The 19,660-nt window shown below is 47.2% G+C and overlaps 1 protein-coding gene across 3 annotated transcripts in view; it reads left to right on the plus strand.

Annotated features, from left to right (window-relative positions):
* Nucleotides 1-19,660, plus strand: part of LOC137658559 (serine-rich adhesin for platelets-like) — an 88,507-nt gene that overhangs the window by 27,434 nt on the left and 41,413 nt on the right. The gene's annotated exons all lie outside the window — the stretch shown is intronic.

Genomic DNA, 19,660 nt, shown 5'->3' on the forward strand with positions numbered 1-19,660 from the left:
AAAATACGTTCACATCCCACTACCTGCAAGACGTGACCCATGGGAGACTCGATACGTTTTCTATCAGTCCTGTTGTGGCTGCACAACAGCTGGTTTGAAACCTTAAGCTCCTTATTGGACAAGTAGCAGAAGGTTGAGGGCATTGTTACCCGGTTTTAGTCTGCATGAATGGAAAGGTTTGACTGGCCCTTATTCTTTAATTCATTCTCCCCTCTCTTGGGGAAAGCAATATCCTGGGTTCTCTGCATAGCTGACCTCAAACCACTGCAGGTAAACCATGCTCCCTTGTGTACCTAGTATTAAGATAAATACTGTTGCGTCCCCATACCCTGACGAGGTGGTATTGGGAAAGTCCTAGTGCACAGTTTTCCATCTAAAGAACTTCGGAACAACTTTCTATGACGAGTGACATTTCTACATACTTTCACACAGCTTGCGTAGGCAGCGAACCTTGCGTAGCAAGGTTTTAGTGAGGCTCAGGGGCTCCTTATTTCTTGAATGCTAACACACTCAGATAAGGAGCCCCCAGATAAAGCCAGAAAACCAGATTGGCTGGGACGTCCACCCTTCCTAATGGGTGAGTCACCCCTATTAAATAGCGTGGTTTGTATTCCAGTTACGGAACAAATGACAAATTCGTAGATTTGTATTTTTCCTAACTATACAAACTTTAGCTATTTAACCAAACTTGCCCACCAGCCCTATCACCCTTGAAGTGCTACCTCCAAGCAAAGTGAGCTCAATCACAGGTGTGTGAGGGGGAGCGGTAGCAAGCTACCCTCTGTACCCCCCGCTAACTAGTGGTGTGGGTAGTTAACCCTCGTTAGAAATCAATTGCTCGTCATTTCAGCTACGCCGAAAGTAATACCCCTATTAAATAGCTTAGGTTTGTATAGTTAGGATAAATACAAATTATATACAAATTTGTCATATTTCAAGAACAGTATCAACATGAAATTAGATCCACATAAAAAGAAAAAAAAAACAAAAAACCAGGAAGTGAGGTAAAACAGCATGCCCTAGTGTACCCCTAAGCAAGAGAACTCTAATCTAAGACACTGGAAGACCATGGCACAGAGGCTATGGCACTACCCAAGACCAGAGAACGATGGTTTTATTTTGGAGTCCTTCTCCTAGAAGAGCTGCTTATAACTGAAGAAAGTAGGAAAGTAGCCACTGAACAATTACATTGAAATAGTTAACCCCCTTCTAGAAATTTTTTTTCGTAATCTCAGTCTTGTCAGGTGTATGAGGAAAGAAAAGAATGTGTAAAGAATAGGCCAGACTATTCGATATATGTGTAGGCAAAGACAAAATAAGCCGTAACCAGAGAGGGATCCAGTGTAGTACTGTTAGGTCGTTCAAAGGACCAAATAACTCTAACGGTAGTTTGTTCCAACACAGAGTACTTACCTCGAACTACTTTCTTAAGAGTATCTGGGATCTCCTCCCAACCGACCAGAATTTTGTGTAGTTTACCCTACTCCCGTTTTCTATGTGGGGAAACCTCTGATGGAGTGATACGCGCCCAGAGACGACCCGGGGTCAGAGAGCATGCTTGCTCAGGTCTCGATCTCCAGTAAGTTTCTGGTCGCGTCGTGGATAACATCCCGACGCTCTCTCTTACCCAGTGCGACCCTTTGTGTCTCACGCGGTTCCTACGTGGTCCCTTTGTGCTCTTCCTTATCCTTTTTCCCTCTGTGTTCCTGTGTCTCACGGTGTCTTGCTAGTGCGTTATGGAGCATCCCCGTCGTTGCCCTGTGCCTATGGCCGGCAAATCGTGTGGCGCCTTCCTCTCTAAGCCTGAAGTTGACCCGCACTCCTTATGTTCTTCGTGTAGGGGCAGTGTGTGTTCCCCTACAGCCACGTGTCCGGAGTACGAGTCGTGGAACGAGGTGCAGTGGGTGCGCTACGGCACCAAGAAGAAGAAGACCTCTAGACGTTCACCTAGGAAACCCAGCGTCTCTTCGCACCTCGCTTCGCCTGGCGTTTCGTCGGACAGAGTCTCTCTGCCGTCTTCCCCTACCCAGTGTAGGGGTCGAGGTAAGTCTGATGCGGGGAAGAGGCCTGTGGCCCTTCCCCAGGAGTCTGATTTACCTGACAGTGGGATTGTGTCTTCGATCCAGGCAAGTGGGGGCCTGAGGGAGGGACGGGAGTGTGTTCGGGGGACGGAGCCTTGGTGAAAGCAGGTCCCGTCTCGTCGGACGATCCTATGTGGGGTAAAACTGCTGCAGCCTCTTCTCCCGCCTCGTGGTCAGGTTTTTCAGGTGCGTCAGCAGCTGAGGGTGCCGCCGAGAAGCCGCCGTCAGACCCCCTCGCGTGGGCGCCTCCGAAGACGCCCTTCAGATCGCCCCTGAGGATGGATGAGGAGTTTGAGACCTGGTTCCCCAACGAGGAGCTCCCCCGCTCCCCTCCAACGCCTTCAGCTACGTTCCTGGCCGTCTTCCTGGAGCCTTCGTCGCCGACCGAACACCATGTGGACCCACCAGCAACGAGGCGCGACTCAGGCCCCTCAGTGAGGTCCTACAGGTCTTCGGGCTCCTCGGTCGAGGCCTACTCCTACTCATCGGAAGACGGAGCCCCGAGGGACCATAGGAGACGGCGAGTTAGGTCCCGCAGGAGGCGATCTCGCTCACGTTCCCGTTCCAGATCCCGCCACGCGAGTAGGCGCTCTAGATCCCCCAGGAGGAAGTATAGGAGAAGCGACTTGCCGGAGGAAGAATGGGTGCGGGTCGCCATCCCCCGTAGCCAACTCCTGGTGGCCTCAGCAGTCCCGAGCACCTCAGGATGGCTCCCTAGCTCCCGCTCACCAGTAGGATTTGTCTCCAGCAGCAGGTATGATCGACGGAGAGAGTCGTCTCTTCAAGCCCCCAAGGGACAGGCATAAGTCCGCGAAGGTTCCGACTCCATCCGCCCAGCGGAGAGAGTCGCCCCTTCGATCTGGCAGCCGCGTCCCGGCCTCCAAATCTACGACGCATCGTCCGGAACGAGAGAGACTCCTTCCCTCAACGGGCAAGCCCGCAGACCCCTGGTCCGCCGGAAGAAGAGAAAAATCCAGGACGGAGGCCTCCATCCCAGCGGCGATCCGCGTCCTACTCCCTGAAACGAGGAGACTTGACCACTCCAGGAAGATGCCTCCTCCCCGTATGGCTCCCTCCGTCGGAGGTCCTCCGTCACGAGCACTGGAGTGCCCGACGGAGAATGTAGAGGACGGGGCAGAAGGTTCGGCATACAGGAGGGTGATAGGCCTCATTAGGCGTCACCACAGGCTGGACGAACCTGAGCCCTCTACTGACGAAGTCTGGCTCTCGAGCCTCAGCAGGTTGGGGGATGGGCCTGTGCAACAGAGGCCCTCGCTAGCCCTCCCTTTGGCTAAGGATGTGAAGTTGGGTATGGCGCATGTTGACAAGATCGTGGCCAACCACGCGAAAGCTCCAAAGAGCCAGAGCGCCTCTAGACTTCTCCAGGGCCTGAAGACACAGAGCCGGTTCTACCTCCCCGAAGGACACCGCGCGGGGCCCTGTTCGGTGGAGCCAGCAGTCGCCATCCTGGGACAAGGAACGGCAGAGGAGAGGGCTACCACTGCCCCGGTTTGTTTCTCCCCTGCGGAGACTTCCATGATAGAGGAGCTGGCCAAGGACCTGGTTCACGTGTCATCGTGGCTGGATTGGTGGGCCTCCACGCTGGTGGGGTTCCAATCCTCGCACGACCTCGCAATCCCGAAGAATCAGGCCTTGCTGAAGGAGCTGATTAGCTCGGGAGGTAAGGCCCTGAAGTTCCTATCCTATCAATCCATCGCGCAGGCCGCCAACTGGATACTGTGGAAGAGTGACACAGTCCTCAGCAAACTAGTAAGGAGGCTCCCTGACAGAGAAGCGAGGTCCCTGAGGAGCCTGCCACTGTGGGACGACTCAGTGATCCCCCTCAAGGTGGTGGAGGAGACGGTGGAGAGGGTTAGGAAGCTAAAGGATGCGGGAGAACCCAGACCCCCTCCAGCGAGAAGACCCGTCCATAGAAGAACACCCTCCAACGTCTCTCCCTCCTCGCGCCTCACCTAGCCAGCCCAGGAGAGACGCCCCTACTACATCCTGGCAGCAACCTTCGCAGCCCTCCCGTAGAGGAACACCGGCTGAGCAGTCAGCCTTCAGGCCTTCCTCTTCGGCCGCCAGACGAGGTCGATCGGGCCGCGCCTCTCGAAGGAGATAGGGAGAGAGGGCCCCTACTCCTGCCGAAGCCTCAGTTGGGGGGATGCCTCAAACATTCTTGGCAAGCATGGCGAGACCACGGATTGGATCCGTGGACCGTGACAGTTCTGAAAGAAGGGTACAGGTTGCCCTTCCTGGCGGACCCCCCACCTTTGATACCAGATCTGCAGGCGGAATGGTTGGCACCGAAAGACCCCTTGAGAAGGACGGCCCTACAAGAAGAGGTCTCTGCGATGCTGGCGAAAGGGGCAATAGAACCAGTCAAAAACCCGGGTCTAGGGTTCTACAGCAGACTCTTCCTGGTGGAGAAAGCGACAGGGGGCTGGAGACCAGTCATAGACCTCTCATCCCTCAACAGGTTCGTGTGCAAGACCGACTTCGAGATGGACATTCCGAAGTCGGTCCTAGCGGCCTTAAGGGAGGGAGACTTCATGATGTCCATAGACCTCAAGGACGCATACTTCCAGATCCCTGTCCACCCCTCCAGCAGGAAGTACCTGAGGGTAAAATGGGTTACCCAAACATTGCAGTTCAAGACCCTCTGCTTCGGTCTGTCCACAGCCCCTCAGGTCCTCCCGAGGATCTTCGCAACAGTCTCAGCCTGGGCACACGAACAGGGTATCCGCCTGATTCGGTACCTGGACGACTGGTTGTTGCTTTCAGCCTCGGGAAGTACTGAGGGAGCAAGGCGTGAAGCTCCTTCAGTTCTTCAACGTCCTGGGTATCACCATCAACCTGGAGAAGTCCCAACTGATACCCTCCACCAGGATGACATACCTCGGGATGGTCCTGGACTCCCGGTTGGCGAGAGCCTTCCCTTCCATGGAGAGACTGGACAACTTGGACCAGATCCTACGGCCCTTCTTGTCGGATCAGCCCAGGAGAGCCAGGGACTGGCAGAGACTGATAGGCCACCTCGTGTCGTTAGAGAAGCTAGTCTCACAGGGGAGACTCAAACTCAGGGGAATACTGTACAATGGAACCTGAAGGAGACCTGGAACCAGAGAGACTCCCCACACAAGGTGGTCCCAATGTCCCCGGAGACGAAGGAGGTCCTCGAGTGGTGGCACGACAGATCAAACACCCTCAAGGGGATGCCCTTCGCAGCCGACCCTCCGGAGATGCTCCTGTTCACGGACGCATCCAAGGAGGGTTGGGATGCTCATCTCCTCGACAGCACAGCAAGAGGAAGGTGGGTAGCCGAAGAGAAGAACCTGCACATAAACGTACTGGAAATTATGGCAGTGCGAAGAGTGTGCCTAGAGTTCGTTCAGCGGCTCCGGGGAAACACCGTGGCACTGATGTGCGACAACGCCACGGTGGTGGCCTACATAAAGAAACAAGGAGGACTGAAATCTAAGGAGCTGTGCGACCTCTCGTTGGAGTTTCTGGAATGGGCCGAAATGGAGCAGATCAAGATCTCGGCCAGATTCATCCCAGGGAAGAGAAACGTCCTGGCCGACGGCCTCAGCAGAATGGGTCAAGTGGTAGGGTCCGAGTGGTCCTTGCACCCAGAAGTGTGGCCAAGACTCTCATTAAGAAGTGGGGCTCGCCAGTGATAGACCTCTTCGCCACGAGACTGAACGCACAGCTCCCCGTGTTTTGTTCTCCTGTGCCAGATCCGGGGGCGGCGTTCGAGGACGCCTTCCAACACCCTTGGAACAACCTCGACGTTTACGCCTTCCCTCCCTTCGGAATGCTCAAGCAAGTCCTCAACAGGGTGAGGCGAGCGGATAACCTGTGGATGACTTTGGTAGCGCCTTGGTGGCCGGAGAGAGAGTGGTTCGCGGATCTAAAGGAACTGGCGTGCCTTCCACCTTGGCCCCTTCCGGACAGACCAGACCTTCTCCGGCAACCGCACTTTCAAAGGTTCCACGAAAACCCTCGGTCCCTCTGCCTTCACGTGTGGAGGTTATCGAGCGTCTCCTGAGGAAGGAAGGGTATTCGGCGAAGACGGCAACAAGGATGTCAGGGTACCTGAGACGTTCGTCAGCGGTGTGTACCAGGCAAAATGGGCTACCTTCACGAAGTGGTGCGTCTCGAAGAACATCAAGCCATTGCAAGTCTCCATCCCGGAGATTGCTGACTTCCTAGTCTATCTCAGGGACGAGGTAAATACTGTATGTCCATCCCAGCCATTAAAGGAGTCCGGGCTGCCCTAGGACAAGTCTTCCTCCTGAAGGGCATCGACCTGGGTTCCTCCAGACACATCTCGATGCTCATCAAGAGCAAGCAATCGTGCCCCCCTCAGGCAGTTAGGGTACCCCAGTGGGACGTGGCTAGAGTCCTGAAGATGCTGTGAGAACCTCCCTTCGAACCCCTAAAGGACATCTTGGACAAAGAGCTCACCCTCAAGACAGTTTTTCTGTTAGCGTTGGCATCAGCAAAACGGGTAGGGGAGCTTCATGGACTTACGTACTAGGTGTCACACTCGAAGGGTTGGCGTGAAGCTACCTTCAGGTTCGTACCATCCTTCGTGGCCAAGACCCAGAACCCAGGAGTCTGGGACCCCAAGTTTGAAGGATTCTCGGTGCCGGCAATCCCCCGTTCGGACAACCCGAGGGACTTGCGGCTGTGCCCTGTCAGAGCGGTACGGAAGTACTTAGAGAGGATAGCCAGACTTCGACCCGAAATCAAGAGTCTGTTCGTCTCTTCAGGATTAGTAAAGAAACCAATCTCCAAAAATACGATCTTCTGGCTACAGCAGGTGATCATGAGAGCCTACAGTAGTGTAGGGGTTCCTCTTCCGGGGAAGCCTAGACCCCACGACATCAGAGGGCTTAGTACTTCGTTGGCCTTTGAGAAGAACATGGCAGTCGGCCAAATCCTGAGGGCAGGCACATGGGCTAGTCAGTCAACCTTCACAGCTCACTACTTGAAGGAGTGTTCGAGGAGGTCCCTGGACGGATTCTCTCTCGGTCCCGTCATTTCCCCGCTTCAAAAGATTTAAAGGTGTAGCCCCAGGGAAACCACGGGCAGTAAGTCCAAGAGACACAGGTTCCTTCCTTACCCCCTCTGTTCCCCTATTACCTTCCCTGATATGACCCTAGAATCCTTTAACTGCCATGGGATACATCGTCAGTGAATGAATACGTCTCCAAGGATTTTTACTGAGGTGAGTTACTCAGACACTAAGATAGTTTTTTGGGTAGTTTTCCCTATTTCTCGTGTTTTCTCTTGGGAGGTTAGCAGAACCTAGCCTCCTATCTAGGTTTCCCTTTTCTCTCCTCATCACGGTCTCTGGGTCCTGTGGGACACTCCCACCTCCTAAGGTATAAGTCTCCTAAAAAAGTAGTTCGACGTAAGTACTCTTATCACAAATTTTAAGTAATTTGTATTTTTCCTAACAGTACTTACCTCGAACTACTTTCGGGTTATGGCCCGCCCATCCTACCCCGAGTGCCTTACAGGACTTAGTAGAAACCTATCTGTCAAAAACTTACTGGAGATCGAGACCTGAGCAAGCATGCTCTCTAACCCTGGGTCGTCTCTGGGCGCGTATCACTCCGCCAGAGGTTACCCCGCATAGAAAACGGGAGTAGGGTAAACTACACAAAATTCTGGTCGGTTGGGAGGAGATCCCAGATACTCCTAAGAAAGTAGTTCGGGGTAAATACTGTTAGGAAAAATACAAATTGCTTAAAATTTGTGATATTTTAAAGGGTGGATGGTGCCCTGGCCAACCTACTACCTAATGTGATACAAGTTGGGGAAATCCTTGTGAATTCACTAAATTTATATTGCTTAACGTTGTTTGTAGCAGCTCCGGTAATTGTTTACTATCGTATGATTATTGAAATGCAACACAAGTGTAGTTACCCAATCCGGTTATTCATAACAAAACAGCTGTTTTTAAATATGTATCTTCCCTGGTAGTTACATATATATAGCTTAAATCCCGCGTTTCGTTGCGCGCACGGAAGAAATTCAAATTTCGCGGCAATCGCCGCCATGACAGTAGGTGGTCATACATGAGCACCATCTCTCATAGGTTACCAGAACTATTCCCAACATTCTTCAGAAATTCCCTGCCGTTGATTGAGTCAACACCTAGGAATTCGTTTCGCTGATATATTACTTTATTCTACAATTTAGTGAAGTACCTTTTGTCTGATTATTGTTAATGGCTTTCGCTGCCTTTCAACCATCGAAGATATTGATCAAGATAGTTTTTTGTTGGTCCAACTTGGACAGTTTGATTTACCTCGATTTTCAAGATTGCTCCTCTGTTGTTAAACTTTGTTTGTAGGGTTAGATCGGCTTTCAAGCTGCTCTTGAGTCCCTCATAGAATGTAGCAGAGGGCATGTATGTATTTGTTTTCTTTTCTATGTTCGTAAAATTGAAATGGATGGGATCAAGGATTTGTTTTCCCCCTACTTTATTAACTAACGAACAATACTCTTAAAGATATAATGGAAGGGTAAAACATTTAAACATAAACTCTTTATGACGTCACATTTATGTAACATAGACTCTTAGTAGAGTGAGATCTAAATGCCTTGAAGAAGAACAGTCCGCCATCGCGATGACGTCACAATCCTGTGACGTAATCTTCTTAGTATGACTTGCAATACAGTATGTGAATTATTTTCTTTTTCTTGCAAGAAATGTTTAAAATATTAACTTACTAAGCATAAGTATTTTAATTTTTATATGTAGGGAAATATATTATTTTTAAGTTTATATTTGTCCTATTAGTATATTTCCTTTTGTTAATTTTCAATTTATATAGAGATTTCACGAGCATACAGTCAATAATTACGCTTCGTGGTACTCTTGACAATCTTTTTTGTTTCACAATTCTTGTATCGTTATTCAATATTTTGATTTTGAGAATACTAATATTAATCATATAACCTTTTGTATTTTCTTTCTAGCCCTTGGCGAAAGAGTATAATCTCTCGCAACGGGAAGGTTTATTAAGATCTAATGTGAAATAGCTAAAAGTGCGAGTGTTCAGTGACATGTAAAATAACACAGTGCATTGGAGGGTGCGTTCGTTCGTGTCCGTCATACTCCTATCCCGGGACCACTTCCATGCTCCCCAACCCCTGGGAGAAGGAAAGTCGAAAGGCGAAGGGAGATGGTCAGACCTTGATCAGCGAATGAATGTCCCCTCGAGCGATGCTGGTGTATCCCAGTACGTTCACCCTCGCCATTGGAAAGGCGAGGTAAAAGTGTGATCCTTGCTGTCGGTTGACGCGAGACTGGCGTTTTTCGTTTTCCCGTCCCGCTAGGAAAGAGAGTGGCTCGTCATGGGACCGAGCGTTGAGATTGCTCCCTCACAGCAATCTGGACGTGTTTTCGGGACGCGACATTGACCTTCTTGCTCCCTCACGGCATGCTGGACGCATGCAGCATGCGGGACGTATGTAGCATGTGGTACGCATGCGCTTACTGGACGTATGCGAGTGGACCGCTTCCCCGCGTCAGGTTCGCGAACGTCATAGTTCCAAGCGCGCTCTCGGGGCAAGAACGCACGCGAGCTGCAGCGCTCATGGACGCTCCCTCACAGCATGCTGGATGCACGCGAATTGAACGCATACTGTACACATGCGAGCAGGACGCTCCTCCGTGTCAGAATCTCGTACGTCTTAGTTCCGAGCGTGCTCTCGCGGCAAGAACGCACGCGAGCTGCAGCGCTCATGGACGCTCCCTTGCAGCAATCCATACGCATTTCGGGAGGCGGCAAGGTTCTCCCTCGTGACATGCTGGACACATGCAGCACGCTGGAAGCTTACAGCAACCTGGACACAGGCAGCAGTCTGGACGTACAGTAGGACCCCGCTATACGACATTAATCCGTTTCAGAGTTGGTATTGTATGGTGAAAATGTCGTATGGCTGGCAATAGAATAGCTAATGCATGCAAAACCCCAGGTTAAAACGTTGAAAATTAGTACGTAACAAAATAATATAGTAAGCACTGTACTACAGTATACTTATATATAATATACATGTACTGTACAGTATATAATTAAATAACATTACAGGATGAATAAAAATTATATACTGTACTGTAAAGGAAAAATTAAATTTTATTTGCCTTTGGAGTGATGTGACGTGAGCTGGTAGTGGGTTTAGGCAGCGGGGGGAGGAGACGGTAGATATGAAAACGTATCAATGCTAATTATGTTATGTACACTTAATAATAAATTTATTCTTACTATTAAACACTTAAAATTAAAAATGCTGCTTTTTATCATTTTCGTCTTTTGAAATTTTATTTTAGTTTTTTTTTTTAGAAATTAAAATTTTTTTTTTTTTTATAAATAGAATCACTATTATCATCTTTGCTTTCTGACACTTCTCTTTTGGAGAAATATCTATCCAAAGAAGCCTTTTTCTGATGATTCCTCAACATATTTCTAAAAAGACTCATACACTTGTCATTAACACTCTCCATATGACGACCTGTGTGAAATTTTTCTGGGTGTTTTTTTTTTTCCAATGAAACTCTTAATGTTTTCATACCAACCGATAGCTTCCCTTATTTCTGCTGATGTCGTTTCTTCAGTCTCCCCCCGTCCTCGCCACCACTAGAGATGTGCTCTTCTTGAATGATGGTCAACTGCATTGCCTCCAACTCCTTCAAGTCTTCAGTCGTAAGCTCCTCCCTGTGCTCCTCGATAAGGTTATGGACGTCAGCCTTATCGACAACAAGCCCCATGGACCTCCCGATTGAAATTATTTCCTCAACATCACCCTCAGGGGCAGGATCATCAACGGCCTCGTCTTCGATTGAGGGATCGAAACCTTCGAAGTCTCGTTCTGCCACAACAGCTGGCCACAGTTTCTTCCATGAGGAGTTCAAGGTGCACCGTGAAACCTCATTCCAAGCTTTGTCGATCATCTTCAGGCATTGAACGATGTCAAAATGCCCCTTCCAAAATTCACGGAGAGTGAGTTGAGTGCTTTCGGTCACTTCGAAGTATCTTTTGAACAGATGCTTCGTGTAAAGCTTCTTAAAGTTGGCAATCACTTGCTGGTCCATAGGCTGGAGGAGAGGGGTGGTGTTTGGTGGCAGGTAGAGAACCTTGATGAAGGAGAAGTCAGGATGAATGATGTCCTCGAGGCCAGGAGGGTGTGTAGGGGCATTTTCCAGTACCAGGAGACATTTAAGAGGAAGATTGTTCTCTTCTAAAAAGTTCTTGACAGCAGGACCGAAGCAGACGTTTATCCACTCAATAAATATGGTCCTCGTGACCCAGGCCTTGGCATTAGACTTCCAAAATACCGAGAGCCTCTCCTTCGTAATATTTTGTGCCTTGAAGGCACGAGGATTCTCTGAGTGGTATACCAGTAGGGGCTTAATTTCTTCTAAGTCCCCGCTGGCATTTGCACAAAATGGGAGCGTAAGTCTGCCCTTCATCGGTTTATGGCCAGGAAGTTTCTTTTCTTCAGTTGTGATATATGTACGGCGGGGCATTTTCTTCCAGAAAAGGCCAGTTTCATCACAGTTAAACACTTGCTGAGGAATGTAGCCTTTTCTGAAAATTACTTTCTCAAACTTCTTGTGGAATTTTTCTGCTGCTTTTTTGTCAGAACTGGCCACCTCTCCATGCCTGACGACTGAGTGAATACCAGTCCTCTTCCTAAAACGATCAAACCACCCATGAGAAGCCTTGAACTCTTGGGGGGCTTGCTGCGACGTTCCTTCGTCTCCGACGTCTCTCTGGGCTTCACGAGATCGGCAAAGATGGCGCTCGCCTTGTGCGAAATTACCAATTGCTTGAGTGTATCACCAGCGATTTCCTTCTCTTTAATCCATAGAAGAAGGAGTCTCTAAATCTCGTCGTTGATTGAGGTCCTTCCACTTTCAAGAACAGTCATGCCCTTAGAAGACTTACTTGCTCTAATGGCTTCCTTGTTCTTGATAATTGTACCAATCGTAGACTGGTTACGGCCATACATACTAGCGAGGGTAACGATGCGCATTCCTTCTTCGTATTTCTTTATTATCTCCAGCTTCGTTTCCATAGTAATCATCTTCTTACTTCTCCCTTTAACATCACCAGCAATCTTGGGACCCAGGGCTAACGAATTAAAGTTATAATTAAGCACTAAAATGCACAAAAAATACAATATCACAAGCACTCACACGAGATCAAGTCTTTATGAAACGCACACGAGATTCTGAACTGAGCGTGCGTATAGCAAAGAGAGAGAGATGCAGCATCTCAGGCATTGTGGGAGGGATTTCGGCCAGTAGCGTATCGGCATCTTAGTGACGCCGTGACGCCGACCAATAGCAGACCAGCTTCTTAGTGACGTATACAGTGACATATGAGCATGGTGGTAGGCTAGTGACTCGCACAGTCGTACGCGTAAAAAACGCCAAGTTTGAGTTTTGGAATTCGATGCCGTAAGGTGGGGAAAAATGTAACGTGAAAAACACGTAAGCTGGGGACGCCCCGGGGGTCTACTGTATGCTGGAAGCATGCAGTCTGGATTTGTCCCCACAGCATGATAGACAAACAGTTGTCTCCTTCACGACTTGCTGGACGCGATACTAACGCTTCTTCGCGTCATTGTAAACATACAGCATGCGGGACGCATGCGGCACGCTGGAACCTCACGGCAACATGGATGCCTGCAGTAATCTGGACGCATGCAGCATTCTGGACGCATGCTGGACTCATGCAGTCAGGACTTGTCCTCGCTGCATGATAGACAAGTAGTTGTCTCTCCTTCGCGACTCTCTGAACGCGCAGCTAATGCTCCCTTGTGTCACGCTGTTGACATACAGCATGCTGAACACACGCTGAACGCACGCGAGCAGGACTTACCCTCGCAGCATGGGGGTCACGATGTTGATGCTTCCTTAGAGCATGATGGACTTATGCTGGAAGCACTGGAACCTGTCTCTCCCTCTAGACTTACAGAATGTAAACGTGATGCTTCTTCACAATTGGATGGTATCCTTTACGATGTTCCATCAGGACAGGATGAGTTCTTTATGGAAGACAATAACCGACAGGATGACGCGGTTTTGTCTCTTACCCATTCGACTCCGGAGATCGATGTTCCTTTAGCCGAAGTTTTAGAGGACGAATCTCAGGATTTGCTGCTGTCAGCTGACCTTAAAAAGCTACTGACAGTTTTAACATCTCTCTATCCAGAGGACTTTACTCAACCTATGCCTCAGAGCCCGCCCTTTCAGTTTTTGAAGGGCAGAGCCCGAAAAACATCCTCCTTCAAGAAGATGGTTCTTGCTAGATCGGTTAAGAGAGCTTTCTCAACTCTCATCCAATGGACGTCCAAGAGGAAGGATCTAGGGAAGGCCTCCTTTTCCTTTCCTCCAACTAGACTGGCCTCCAGATCTAGTATGTGGTATTCGACTGGGGAAGTTCTCGATTTGGGAGTGCCTGCCTCCTCCCAGGGAGACTTCTCCAGACTTGTTGACTCCTTACGCAGATCAGCCATGAGCAAGTCAAAGATTATGTGGTCCAATTCTGAAATGGACCATCTGCTGAAGGGAATTATTAGGACTATAGAAGTCTTCAGCCTTATGGACTGGACTCTCGGAGCTCTCGCAGATGCATCTGATTGCCTGTCTGGATAAGGCCGTGAGGGATGGCTCCTCCTAACTTTCCGCCCTTTTCACGGCAGGAGTTCTTAAAAAGAGGGCTATGCTTTGTTCCTTCTTATCTTCAGGTTTGTCCCTTGTTCACAGATCTGAATTTTTTATTTGCTCCGTTGGGTAATCATCTTTTCCCTCCGGACTTAGTGAAAGATTTGTCGGCAGCTCTGGCTCAACAGGCTACGCAAGATCTTATCTCTAGGACTGCTAAGAAAGTCCTCCAAGCTAGCTTTTTAGCAAGGAAACAAAAGGAGGCTCCCCCCACTCGTCAGCCCTTTCGTGGGAGAGCCCCTTCAAGGGGAACTCAGAGGATTGCGGCTGGAGGTCAAGCTCGCAGATTCCCAAGACAGCAAACCAAATCAAGAAAGTGAGACCTGCAATCTCCAGACACTAGTGGGATCCAGGCTTTCCCACTTTTGGCTTGAGTGGAGCCAAAGGGGGCGCGGACATCTGGACGATCAATGTCCTCGAGGAATACAAGATCCCCTTCCTGAGAGTACCTCCCATGTCGTCGATACCCTTGGAGTTGACAATAACCCACTCAGGGAACAAGGCAACAGCTCTTCAAGAGCAAGTGAACCTTATGCTGTCGAAATCAGCCATAGAAGTGGTAGAGGACACCACCTCAGAGGGGTTTCTCAACAGACTTTTCCTAGTTCCGAAAAGCTCGGGGGGGATGGAGACCTTTCCTGGACGTCAGTCCATTGAACAAGTTCGTCGGGAAAGTAAAATTTGCCATGGAAACTTCAGTGTCAGTCCTTGCAGGCACCAGTCAGGGAGACTGGATGGTGTCATTGGATCTGCAGGACACGTATTTCCATATCCCGTTACACCCGGACCACAGAAAATTTTTAAGTTTCATGTTCCTCAAGACCACTTATCAATTCAAAGCACTCTATTTTGGACTGAGCACGGCTCCCTACGTTTTTTACCCGGGTGATGTCCAACGTGGCTCGGTGGCTTCACCTAAAGGGAGTAAGGATTTTTTTGTGCCTGGACGACTGGCTACTCAGAACAGAATCACAAGTAAAGTGTCTGGAAGCTCTTCAAATGACAATGTCCTTAATGCAACAGTTAGGTCTGATGGTAAACCTGGCCAAATCTCAACTAACACCCTCACAGAATATCATTTATCTGGGGATGAGAATCGGTTCAGATCGCACACAAGGCGCGCCAGAAATTCCGCAGGAATTTTCCCCTGGTGGTCACCCGACTACAGTTGACGATCCCTCGCAGCGATCAGTACACGGTTCAGTTCGCGCACACGGCGCGCATCAAGTGTCTGATCTGTCTGAACTAATTCGAAAATTCGATTTCGTCCCTGTTTGACGCATACGATTCTCGAACAGGGGTCTGTGGGTAGAGTCTCAGAGGACATGGCACATAAATATCAAAGAGCTAGTGGTCATTCACCTAGCCCTCATTCACTTTCAGAAGGAAGTCCGAGGATGATTGGTTCAGATCAACACAGACAACACACTGTGTTGGCTTACATCAGAAAGCAGGGAGGCACTCATTCGGCCTCACTTTACGAGGCTGTGAGAGATCTGCTTCTCTGGGCAAAAGCGAGGGACATAAACCTGATTACTCGCTTCATAGAAGGGGAGAAAAACGTCAGGGCGTATCTGCTGAGCAGAAGAAGGCTAGTTCTAACTACAGAGTGGACCCTGCATCACGAGGTGTGCACCAGCCTTTGGATGTTGTGGGGTCAACCCTCCATAGACCTCTTCGCCACACTTATGACAAAGAGATTGCCGGTATTTTACTCTCCAGTCCTAGACCAGGAAGCAGCCGCAGTGGACGCTTTTCTTCTGAACTGGGAGGGTCTAAACTGTACGCTTTTCCTCCATTCAAGATCCTGGACAGAGTCCTGAAAAAATTCAGGGAATCGCCCAGCGTCCGCATGACCCTGATAACTCCATTTTGGCCCATGAGACCTTGGGTTGTGGAGATGATGGAGTGGCTGGTAGATACCCCCAGAACTTTACCACTATTAGGGTTTACCAATCCAAGTAGGACATATTTAGAGTATGGTGCAGGAATAACAAACTTTCCTCTACCAGTACCTCTATAGCCAATATAGCAGATTTTCTGTTGTATCTGCGTACAAGAAAGAAGCTGACTGTGCCTACCATCAAGGGTTACCGCAGCGTGCTAGCCTCCGTCTTTCATCACCGACACATTGATGTGTCAGGTAACAAGGATCTTTCAGATTTCATTAGATCTTTTGAGATGACTAAGAGGAAGGACAATCCAACCTCCTCTTGGATCCTGGATGTAGTCCTGGCCTTTTTTAACCTCAAGTAGCTTTGAACCCTTGGACAAGGCGTCTTGGAAGGATCTTACCAAGAAAACACTTTTCCTAATTGCATTGGCTACAGCCAAAAGAATGGGAGAGTTACAAGCCTTCAACAAGGTGAGCTTTAATGGAGACAATGCAGTTTGCTCCCTTCAGTTAGGCTTTCTCGCCAAAAACGAGAATCCTTATCGACCTTGGCCAAGATCTTTTACCATCCCAGAGCTATCTCACTTCATTGGATGGGAAAAGGAGAGAGGCCTTTGTCCAGTAGAGCTCTAAAATTTTTATCTGCATGCATCCAAACACCTGAGAGGACAAGCAGACAACCTCTGATGCTCAGTTAAAAAAGCCCTCTTTGCCTTTATCAAAGAATACCCTGGCTTTTTTCATTAAGGATTTGATAAGGGAAGCTCACTAGAAGTTTTCCCTATCCTTAAGGTAAGACCACATGAGGTTAGAGCTGTAGCAACTTCTGTGGCTTACAAGCACAATAGGTCAATGAAGTCAATTTTGGAGGCTACTTTCTGGCAAAGTAAATCAATCTTCACAAACTGTTATCTCAAGGATGTCCAGACACAGTATGAAGATTGTTGTTCCCTGGGTCCTTTTGTCACCTCCAGCGTCGTAGTTGGAGAAGGGTCTACTGCCTCTTTCCTATAACCTTTATTTATTATATACCCTTGCCTTTTTTTTCTTGTGTTCACAGGCTCTCTGTGAAGGTTGTTGCAGCCTTCCACAGTCTGGGATGCAAGTCAAGTTAGTTTTTTTTATGATGTGTGTTTTTTAACTTTGGAGTAGGTGGTCAGATTCATTATCCATGGCTATGCCAGGGTAGCAAGGGCGGAGGTCTAGCCACGCTAAGGTCGAGGACCTTGTGGCAGCCCCGCAGAGACTTTTACTGCTCCCTGAGTAGATTGCTGAGTCTCTTAAGGAATGCAGACAAATGAGGCAGAATAACTATGAAGCCAGCTTCCTTATCAGGTTATAACCAGATTATTGGTACTACTAATTGTAGCTATTAATAATTATACGAATTCCCGATGGGATGAGGTTTTCTACCCGCCACCAATGGTGTCAATCAGCTATATATACATAACAGCTTAAAGATATGGCTTCCAGAACCGGTCTAGATGCAAGTCTGGAAACCTTGTATGTAACTACCAGGGAAGTTGCATATTTAAAAATGGTATTTTTATTATAAACTTAATTTTTAAATATACTTACCTGGTAGTTACATATATAAAAGGGCCCTCCCTCCTCCCCTCTGAAAACAGGGGCATGGAATTTCTGAAGAATGTTGGGAATAGTTCTAGTAACCTATGAGAGATGGCGCTCATGTATGACCACCTACTGTCATGGCAGCGATTGCCGCGAAATTTGAATTTCTGCCGTGCGCGCAACGAAACGCGGGATTTAAGCTATATATATGTAACTACCTGGTAAGTATATTTAAAAATTATTTTATAATAAAAATATCATTTTTCATTCAATGATGATACTTTTATCATTAATTCTCTCTTGGTTCTAACTAATTAAACTAGAATTTGGGATAAAGAGGTTAGTTTGTTATGAGTTGGTCTCAAAAAATTGGATGAGCTCACGATACATGAGATACATGACCAAGTTATTTTTTACGAATGAAAATTTGCTACTTGCACAATATGCTGGATGGTAAGTGTTACTTTAGCAGTTAATATATACGATGTTACTGTACTGTAATTTACTTTATTAATTTTTTAGTCCCAAAAATGACTTTATAATTTAAAATAATTAAATAGGCAAAACATAAAACTTATTTGACCTCAGAAAACGGTGATATAGGTTTATATTTATAAATCTGTGATGTACTTAGATGAACAGCAATATGTTGAAGGATTATTGTATTGATACCTTGAAACCATGCTTAGTGAACTGTATCTTTCATTGAACAGTTGCAACATGTTTCGTCATTGTAAACTAGTGTCGTTAGATGTGTGAAGAAGAGTTGCCAATTAGTGACTTTTGAATATAAACACTCAAATTGGGTTGCAAGACTTTTGCTGCATACTGGACCATGTATGGTATTCACAGGGGGTAAAATTATATCTGAAATAGTAGCAGAAACTTAAGAGCTGTTAATATCTAAAACTATTTGCCTATGAGACTAAGGTTTTTGTACAGTATATCTGGAGACACTGCAATTTTTCGTATTTCTTGTGTCATAAAATGCTACCAGTAATAAGATGCACCCTATATTTAGCTAAGGAATTAAAAAAAAAAAATTGAGGTTTTTACAATATCATTAGCAGCAATTCCTAGTTGGCTACTGTGGGAATTTTCGTCTGGCACAGTAAATTTTCATGTTTTGGGTCGTCACATGGCGTGGATAATTACATTATAATGTATGATGCGAGGAGGCAGTGAATGAGACGATTGTTACATCCTAAGAGGATTTATTGTCTAAGTTAATTTTCACATAAAAAATGAGCATAAATCTTCTTCAAAACTTAGTGAAATAGAACTTTAAATCTTGAGACTACACACAGAAGAATTATGAGTTTCTAGCTGGCTTTTAAATGATTTCATCTGATTGATGAAATCATTTAAAAGCCAGCTAGAAACTCATAATTCTTCTGTATGTAATGGAATTAACTTGTAACTAATAAAATATTTACACACGGGGAGAGCGGACACTCGGGGCGACATTTATGTGACTAAGATTATTAGAAAAAGAAATTGTTGGACGTCTTATGGCGTATCGACGTCCGCCATGGTTGAGGTAGGCTTACCATGGCAGGTGGGCCTAGTGAGGGTTGCCCACTCAGGAGTGGGACTCGAACGTAAGTGGTCTTTGACCGACTTACTCTGGGTAGTCTTATTTCCCATACATAGCCTGAGAGCTTGTCTCGCCTAAAGGTAGTAGTGGCAGGTGATGTAACCGCACCAGACTGGTTCTCACTCTGCGTCCCCTCTCCCCAGTGTAGCCTACCTGTTGACATGGAAACAGATTCAGTACTGTACATGTGTGCTTGGGTTATGCTTGGAGTAGCACATACCAAACAATGAGGAAAGCTGCTTGAACTGCTTCCCACACTACCCATGTATCAGGGAGATAAAGTCATAGGTCGGCAACATCTGCCCTACTTCCTGCGCATTTACTTTGTTTTCTGCCTTTGTTTAAAATTATTTATTTGTACATGATAGGGTGTATTGTGAAATGTGATTGCTAAATATTAATTAGCTGTACATTTGTTAACCCAATTTTATTATGTATTCATTAAAAATCCACAAAACCAGTGATATTTGCTACCATTTAGATGCAAGCAGTGTTGTCAAAGGCTCCTGATCAAATTGAGGTAGAGAAGTAAAATTTTGGTATTTCCCAAATTCCTTGTATAAATTTACGTACAAAATTAATTATTGATGAAACCAAGAATTCTCTAGAAATTTCACAAGGTGGAATATTATCTTCTGTTGTTTGTTTGACTTTAGATCTAGTTACTATAAAGCTAACTTGGTAACATTGCACTTAACTTGCAGTGAGATGTTTTTTTAAGGTTATGTTCAGCAAAAACAATCCGTATTTTTTCGGTA

The sequence above is a fragment of the Palaemon carinicauda genome, chromosome 19 (assembly GCF_036898095.1).
Source record: "Palaemon carinicauda isolate YSFRI2023 chromosome 19, ASM3689809v2, whole genome shotgun sequence".
Lineage (NCBI taxonomy): Eukaryota > Metazoa > Arthropoda > Malacostraca > Decapoda > Palaemonidae > Palaemon > Palaemon carinicauda.